This window comes from Vigna angularis, chromosome 4 (assembly GCF_016808095.1).
Source record: "Vigna angularis cultivar LongXiaoDou No.4 chromosome 4, ASM1680809v1, whole genome shotgun sequence".
NCBI lineage: Eukaryota > Viridiplantae > Streptophyta > Magnoliopsida > Fabales > Fabaceae > Vigna > Vigna angularis.
This window is the reverse complement of record NC_068973.1, coordinates 24,082,576-24,091,292: the sequence shown is the minus strand read 5'-3', so window position 1 is coordinate 24,091,292 and position 8,717 is coordinate 24,082,576. Positions and strand designations below refer to the sequence as shown.

General features: G+C 43.2%; 1 pseudogene; it reads left to right on the top strand.

Moving 5' to 3' along the window:
- The first annotated feature begins 681 nt into the window (after positions 1-681).
- LOC128196241 (uncharacterized) lies at positions 682-7,833 on the top strand (annotated as a pseudogene).
- The last annotated feature ends 884 nt before the right edge of the window (positions 7,834-8,717 follow it).

Sequence of the window (8,717 nt, the reverse complement as noted above, 5' to 3'; positions counted from 1 at the left end):
GAAATGGCTACATCATTTCAGGCAGAGATGAATCAGGAGCACTGGAAGTTGGAGGAGTCCGAAAAGGAGTACCGGGCCATGTTAAATCAAATGGAAGATTACATCGAGGAGCAGGAGGAGCGATGGAGGTCGATGGAATTTGAAGAAGGGCATCAGGCCTTGATAAAGCAAATGAAAGAGCACATCGCAGAGCAAGAAATGACTGTAAAGCACTGGAAGGAAAGCTTCTCTCAATTGGCTGCTTTGGCAAATGGGGCAATTGAAGATATCCCCAGGATGGTGTCGAATGCTGAAGCAAGTACTCATTTTCGTAACTCACCAGCGGAAATAGAATTATTTATTAATCATTGTAAATGGTTGGTGGGAGAGATGAAATCTTTCATTGCCCGGGAGCGGGATTGATGTACATCAGAATTGCGTGTTTTAGACGATGTAATGGATCAAATTTTCTTTAAATGAAAGATGAGGGATGTTTGTTCGGTATCGGCTTGTGTTAATTTTCTATCAGTATTGTCATCGTTATCCTGTGATTTCCACTTATCACTAGCATGCATCATGTTTTCTTTTGTTTTGCATTTTTCATCTTTATCTAATCTAATAAAAATAATCATCAGTACAAGTGAGAGAACAACGACAAATTTTCCACGACATTCGTACAGGACCAGAGCTAACTCAAAGGTCATGGAGGATTGGGAACAGTCACACGAATCCATTAAGGCCGAGGTCAGCCAGTTGAAGGATCAGATGGCCCAGATTTTGACAGCTCTCGAAGCCCTGAAGACTACGGGAGGGTCGACGCCTGCACAAGTTGAGGGAAGTGCTCAATATTACCCTCCGATGTTCAATGCTGGGAGCCAATCTGTTCCGTTCCCAATGTATGGATTACCCCCAGATTACACTCCACCTGTGGGAGAATACACAGAAGGGGAGCATGCTTCATTCTCTTTCCCTACCACCATCAATGTACCGCCCATCGGTACTCAGGGCCCTGTCCTAGTTTCGGCACCCATGAAAGGTGTAACTACGAATGAGTCGACCGCAGTTGAAGGAACGCGGGTAACTGTAATGCCACATGTAATGGTCAAGGAGGATCCTTCAGCTAGGGGCGCGCCACATACCACAGTGATTAGGGGGATTGATAGTTTCATTGGAACTAAGAATAAGTTGGAAATTCTGGAAGAAAGACTTAGAGCCATAGAAGGAGTCGAAAGCTATGGGTTTGGAGATGCGGCCAGACTGAGTTTGGTTCCAGGCTTGAAAATCCCGCCTAAGTTCAAGGCGCCGGAGTTTGAAAAATATAAGGGTAACACTTGCCCTAAAGGCCATGTAACCATGTACTGCAGAAAGATGGCTGCGTATGCTCATGATGAGGAGCTACTCATTCACGTTTTCCAGGAAAGTTTGGCCGGGGTAGCATTAAACTGGTATACCCACCTGGAGTCATCCCGAATTCGTTGTTGGGCGGATCTAGCTGACGCCTTCGTGAAACAATATGTATATAATACTCATGTTGCCCCGGACCGTCTGCAGCTGCAGAATATGACAAAAAAGGACAATGAAACTTTCAAAGAGTACGCCCAATGATGGAGAGAGTTGGCTGCGCAAGTTGAGCCGCCGTTGTTTGATAAGGAGATGGTGTCGATGTTCGTAAACACACTCCAGCCGCCATTTTATGAGCATATGGTTGGGAATGTATCTGTCAATTTTGCTGACACCATCATCATTGGTGAAAGGATAGAAATTGGATTGAAAAACGGAAAGATAGCATGTGGCCCATCTACAACTACAAACTATAAAAAGCCCAGCTTCAATCAGGGGAAGAAAAAAGAGGGGGAGGTACATGCTGCGTCGGTAATGCCTGTGTGAAGAGGACGAGCTCCCGATCCTAATTATCGACCGTACTTAAACCCACCTCCTTATGCTGCTAACACCACGCTTGCTCACGAAGTTAGGCCTCAACAACAACAAGCGTATTATCCACCGCAGCGTATCCCAACCGAAGCTTTAAGACCGGCTACAAACATGGGCCCAAATCTGAATGTGGGTCACAACAACAACCCAAGGGGAAATCAATTTGTTAGGTTCACTCCAATCCCTATGACCTACACTGAATTGTTACCTAACCTAGTCAAGAAGGGTCTGGTCGCCATTTGCCCGATGAAGCCTGTACAGGAGCCGTACCCTAGGGGTTATGACGCAAATGCCAGGTGTAGTTATCATGCAGGAGGCATTGGCCACTCAACCGAAGGATGTTTCGCTCTCAAATATAAAGTTCAGGCTCTGATAGATTCGGGTTGGTTAAAGTTTCAAGAAGACCAGCCCAGCGTCGATACTAATCCATTGTCCGGGCACGGGAATTCTTCGACGAACGCCATCGAGGTTGGAAACCATGATTTGATAAGAGATGTGGGTGAAATCCGAAATTCTAGGAGGTTTATCTTTGAAGCTTTGTTGAAGAAGGGCCTAGTGAATGGCGATTATGATCTGAGTATAGCGTGCGCACTCCATCCGGATGCCGGGCACTCTATTGAGGAATGTATGGAATTCGAGATTTTTTTACAAGACTTACTTGATAGAAATCTGATGCAAGTGTGTTGCGAGGTCAGAGAGGAAGAAGTATTTGCACAAATGGATGGAGAATCTGATGTGACTCTACCCGAACCTTTGGTGATCCATTTTACTAGGACCACCCATGCACTGGTAACTGAAGGAAATCCATCTGTTGTCATCCGAGTGCCAACTCCTTTCCCTTATAAGAACGAGAAAGCCGTCCCATGGAGATATGGAGCAATTGCATTAGATGAGGGAGAATATGCGAATCCGACTGTGGAAAACATATCAGGCATTGGTGGAATGACCAGAAGTGGTCGAATATTTACACCACCAGAATTGGCGAGAGAAAGAACCAATGATAGGGAAGCAACAATGGCTGCAAAAGCGAAGGAGTTCTTGAGGGGGAAGAACGTGGAGGCCGAGGAGACCCCCGATAAAGAGAAGAAGAGGGAAATATCTGAAGAAGAAGTTGGTGAATTCCTAAAGTTCATACAACAGAGTGAGTACAAAGTGGTGGAACAGTTGAACCGCATGCCTGCCCGGATCTCCTTGCTAGAATTACTCATGCACTCTGCTTCCCATCGAAAGTTGTTGATGAAGATACTCAGTGAGGCTCATGTGGAGCAAGGTATTTCTCTGAGCAAGTTCGAGGGCATTGTTGGCAACATCGTTGCTAATAATTACCTCACCTTCACTGATGAAGAGATACCTGTTGAGGGGAGAGGTCATAACAAAGCTCTTCATGTCTCTGTGAAATGCCTGGATCATGTGATAGCACGTGTCTTAGTGGATAATGGATCATCCCTAAATGTCATGCCAAAAGCAACCTTCGAGAAGCTACCCAGTGACGGAACACATATGAAGCCAAGTTCTATGATTGTGAGAGCCTTTGATGGTAGTAAGAGGGAAGTGATGGGAGAGGTAGAACTACCAGTCCAAGTCGGTCCGTGTGTCTTTCAAGTGACATTCCAAGTCATGGACATCCTCCCGGCCTATAGTTGTCTGTTGGGTCGCCCATGGATCCATTCTGCAGGGGTTGTGGCTTCTACACTACATCAAAAGTTGAAGTATGTTATGGGAGACAAGCTGGTGATAGTGGCAGGAGAGGAGGATTTCTTGGTGAGCGGACCATCATCCTCCCGTTATATTGAAGCAACTGAGGAAGCTCTCGAGACAGCTTTCCAATCTCTGGAGATTGTGGGAAACACCTATGTGGAGCCATTCGCGGTCAACCCGCATCTGTCGCGTGCTTCTATAATGATGGCCAAAGTCATGCTAAAAGGAGGTTATATGCATGGGAAAGGTTTGGGCAAGTGTGGACAGGGGCGAGCATTCCCTCTGGAGGTCGTTGAGAACAAGAATAGGTATGGCCTAGGTTACAAGCCCACCAAGGAGGATAGGAGAAGACTGATAAAAGAAAAGAGAGAACGCAGTCTGGCTCGGGTGGAAAGACGGGAGCCCAAAGTGGGAAGAATTCATATCTACGACCTCAAGGAGAGCTTTCGCAGTGCTGGTTGGGTTAACACTGGCCACATAGCAGTTGTGGGAGATGAAGATGGATCGGAAGGCTCCAGTTTCGTGTGGGCCTGCTCCCCGGATGCACGACTCAACAATTGGAAGATGCTGGATTTGCCCGTGATGCTTAATTTGAATGAGATGTAATAACTTTAATTAATCCTATCGCTTTACCCGGGGCTTTAGGATTCATGACTTACGGGTTGACGCTTTTAGTTTGTTATGCTCAGCGTGATAATCAAAGTGTGTTTGTTTTTGTTTTGCATTCCTCGTCGTTTTTCCGTTTATTTATTTCCTTTTCGTAAACTTAAATAATGCAGATATGACAATGAATGTTTTGAAAGTAATTATGTCAATATTCCTGATTTTGGGCGCCCTGTCAATAATACGGAAGATGATTGTGATGATGACCCAGAACCCCCTCCTGAACTGTTAAGACTAGTGGGACAAGAGTGTAAGGAGATAAAACCTCACCAGGAAGATGTTGAAGTACTCAATTTAGGGAATGCGGGTGAGGAAAAGGAGGTGAAGATCGGTACAACCATGAAAGCAGAAGTGAAAGATAAATTGCGTGTCTTATTGAGGGAGTTCAGGGATGTGTTTGCTTGGTCTTACAATGACATGCCAGGTCTCGATACAGATATTGTACAACACAAGCTCCCACTCAAGCCGGAATGCCCACCGGTAAAGCAAAAACTAAGAAGAATGAAACCGGAAATGTCCTTGAAGATCAAGGAGGAGGTACAGAAGCAATTCGATGCAGGGTTTCTAGCTGTGGCGAGATACCCAGAATGGGTAGCAAACATTGTACCGGTGCCTAAGAAGGATGGTAAAGTTCGGATGTGTGTCGATTATCGAGATTTGAATCGCGCAAGCCCAAAGGATAATTTCCCATTACCACACATCGACACCCTAGTTGATAATACAGCCAAGTATTCACTGTTTTCGTTCATGGATGGTTTTTCGGGGTATAACCAGATCAAGATGGCGCCAGAAGATATGGAAAAGACGACTTTTATTACATTGTGGGGCACATTTTGTTATAAGGTGATGTCTTTTGGACTCAAGAATGCTGGGGCAACATATCAAAGGGCGATGGTGGCACTTTTCCATGATATGATGCACAAGGAGATTGAAGTTTATGTGGACGACATGATCGCGAAGTCCGAATCAGAAGAAGAACACATCCTCAATTTGATAAAGTTATTCGAGAGATTGAGGAAGTATAAGCTTAGGCTGAATCCCGCCAAATGTACATTTGGAGTGAAATCCGGGAAATTGTTGGGCTTTATTGTCAGCCAGAGGGGGATAGAGGTGGATCCAGACAAAGTGCGATCGATAATGGAAATGCCTGCGCCTAAAACGGAAAAAGAAGTTCGAGGGTTTTTGGGTAGATTGAATTACATTGCTAGATTCATCTCCCAATTAACTGCTACTTGTGAACCACTGTTCAAGTTGTTACGAAAGAATCAGGCTGTGGTGTGGAATGAGGATTGTCAGGCCGCTTTTGAGAGAGTCAAACAATACTTACAGGACCCTCCTGTATTACGTCCACCAGAACCAGGAAGGCCACTCATTTTGTATTTGACTGTATTGGACAAGTCCATGGGTTGTGTATTGGGTCAGCATGATGAGGATGGCAAAAGAGAGCACGCTATATATTACTTGAGCAAGAAATTCACAGACTGCGAACAACGATATTCATCGTTAGAGCAGACTTGTTGCGCGTTGGCATGGGCCGCTCATCGTTTAAGGCAATACATGTTGAGTCATTCCACATGGTTGATATCCAAGATGGATCCTATCAAGTATATTTTTGAAAAGCCTGCTCTTACTGGAAGGATAGCTCGATGGCAGATGTTATTGTCAGAATACGACATCGTATATGTCACTCAGAAATCTGTCAAGGGTAGCGCACTAGCAGAATACCTGGCTCATCAACCCCTTTGTGATTATCAACCAATGCAACCTGAATTTCCAGATGAGGATATCATGGCTTTATTCGAAGAGAGCAAAGAAGACCAAAACGAAAAGGCATGGACAGTGTTATTCGACGGAGCCTCGAATGTGATGGGACATGGAATAGGGGCAGTGCTTATCTCCCCAGAGCGTCAGTATATACCAATGACGGCAAGGTTGTGTTTTAGCTGCACAAATAACATCGCTGAATATGAAGCCTGTGCCATGGGTATTCGAGCAGCAATTGAATCAAAGGCAAAAATTCTGGATGTATATGGAGATTCAGCTTGGGTCATCCATCAATTGAAAGGAGAATGGGAAACTAGGGATACAAAATTAATTCCCTACCAAGCTTACATCATGGGATTAATGGAGTATTTCGATTCCATCACATTTAACCATATACCGCGAGAAGATAATCAATTAGCAGACGCGCTGGCTACCTTGTCGTCAATGTTTGAGGTTGATCAAGATGCAGAATTACCAAGAATCAAAATGAAAAGCCATGCAGAGCCAGCATATTGCCACTTCATCGAGGAGGAGTTAGACTATAAACCTTGGTACTTTGATATCAAGCGTTATCTTAAAACTCGAGAATACCCTGAAGATGCGTCTGAAAATGATAAAAGAGCACTAAGGAGGTTGGCCGGCAGTTTCATCTTAAGTGGGGATGTTTTATACAAGAGAAACCATGACATGGTTCTCCTTAGATGTGTGGATGCAAAGGAAGCTGAGTTGCTACTGAAAGAAGTGCACGAAGGTGCATTTGGTACACACATGAATGGACATTCGATGGCTAGGAAGATCTTAAGAGCTGGTTACTTCTGGTTGACCATGGAAACCGATTGTTGCATACACGTGAGAAAGTGTGAGAAATGTCAGATATATGCAGATAATATCAATATGCCACCCGCTGCTCTAAACGTGTTGTCTGCACCATGGCCATTTTCGATGTGGGGAATAGATGTCATCGGAGCTATAGAACCAAAAGCGTCAAATGGACATCGCTTCATACTAGTCGCGATCGACTATTTCACCAAATGGGTTGAGGCTGCTTCGTATGCCAACGTGACTAGAAAGGTTGTGGTTAGATTCATAAGGAAGGAGTTGATCTGTAGGTATGGGCTACCTAGCAAGATCATCACTGATAACGCTACCAACCTAAACAATGAGATGATGGCGGAGTTATGTGAGGAATTCAAAATTCACCATCATAATTCCTCTCCTTATCGTCCAAAAATGAATGGGGCAGTAAAGGCTGCTAACAAGAACATCAAGAAGATTGTGCAGAAGATGGTGGTCACCTACAAGGATTGGCACGAAATGCTTCCTTTCGCTCTGCACGGATACCGCACATCAGTACGAACATCAACTGGGGCCACGCCGTTCTCGCTAGTGTATGGGATGGAAGCGGTACTTCCATTTGAGGTTGAAATTCCCTCCTTACGCGTGTTAAGGGAAATTAAGTTAGAGGAAGCTGAGTGGGTTCAGACCCGATTCGACCAACTCAACCTTATCGAAGAAAAAAGGTTAACAGCAGTGTGTCATGGACAACTGTATCAAAGGAGAATGAAAAAGGCGTTTGACAAAAGGGTGCACCCAAGAGAGTTTCATGAAGGCGAACTGGTGTTGAAGAGGATTTTACCCGTCCAAAAAGATCATAGAGGCAAGTGGACCCCAAACTATGAAGGGCCGTTTGTGGTAAAGAAAGCTTTCTCTGGTGGAGCACTAATTCTCGCAAGGATGGATGGGGAGGAATTACCGTTACCGGTTAATTCCGATGCGGTCAAAAAGTTTTATGTATGATGATTCCGTGATAGGGGTTGCCGTTAGTGAATATTAACATTGCTTTTTTTAAATTGTTGTAATCTGTGTTATTCAATAAATACCGCATATTAATTTTTGTTCATACTCTCTGAAATGATTGCATGTCACGCTGAGCTCTTTAGGTAAATAAAGAAGAATGAAAACGAAAATAATTGAGCGAATGTCAACAAAAGCATCACGGGTATTCAGTCGACTTGGCTCGGTCCTGGGGGATGTCGTAAAAAAAAAATAAATAAATAAAAACAAAACGAAACAAAAAAAAAAACAAAACAAAAAAAAATCTGTTTTTCAACTAGTATCATCATGTTCATTTCATATTACTTTTTTTTCATGCATAAAATCAAAAAGATACACAAAAGTTAAGTCAATTATTTTCAATGCAAATCATCCATTTTATGAGCTCTGAAAAAAAAAATGTAATGGATGTCATAATCTCTTGTAGTCAAATGTTTAAACCACATATTCTTAAGAGATATCTGTGTGTGCATTGCTTGAAAACATCATCCTTCAGCCCTCGCTAGACCAAAAATTAACTCAATCACGTTCTTGAGCCCAAATAATAAACACAGAGTTTCACACTGGGGCAGATTTTCTGTTACTTCCACTAGCTTTCATTTGGGAGATCCTGAAATCCGTTATAAAAAAAAAAGAAAAGAAAAATGACTCTTGTTGAGATCATGTAGTCTTGTCTCCTAATTAATCTTTTGAAAATAAAACAACCAAAATTTGAAATGACGTGTGGCCATTTTTCTTCATCAAAAAAAAAAAAACAAAAAAAAAACAAAAAAAAAACAAAAAATATATCCATTGATACCAAATTTGAGCCAATAAGAAATTTCTTTTCAAATTTACCCAAACAAGGG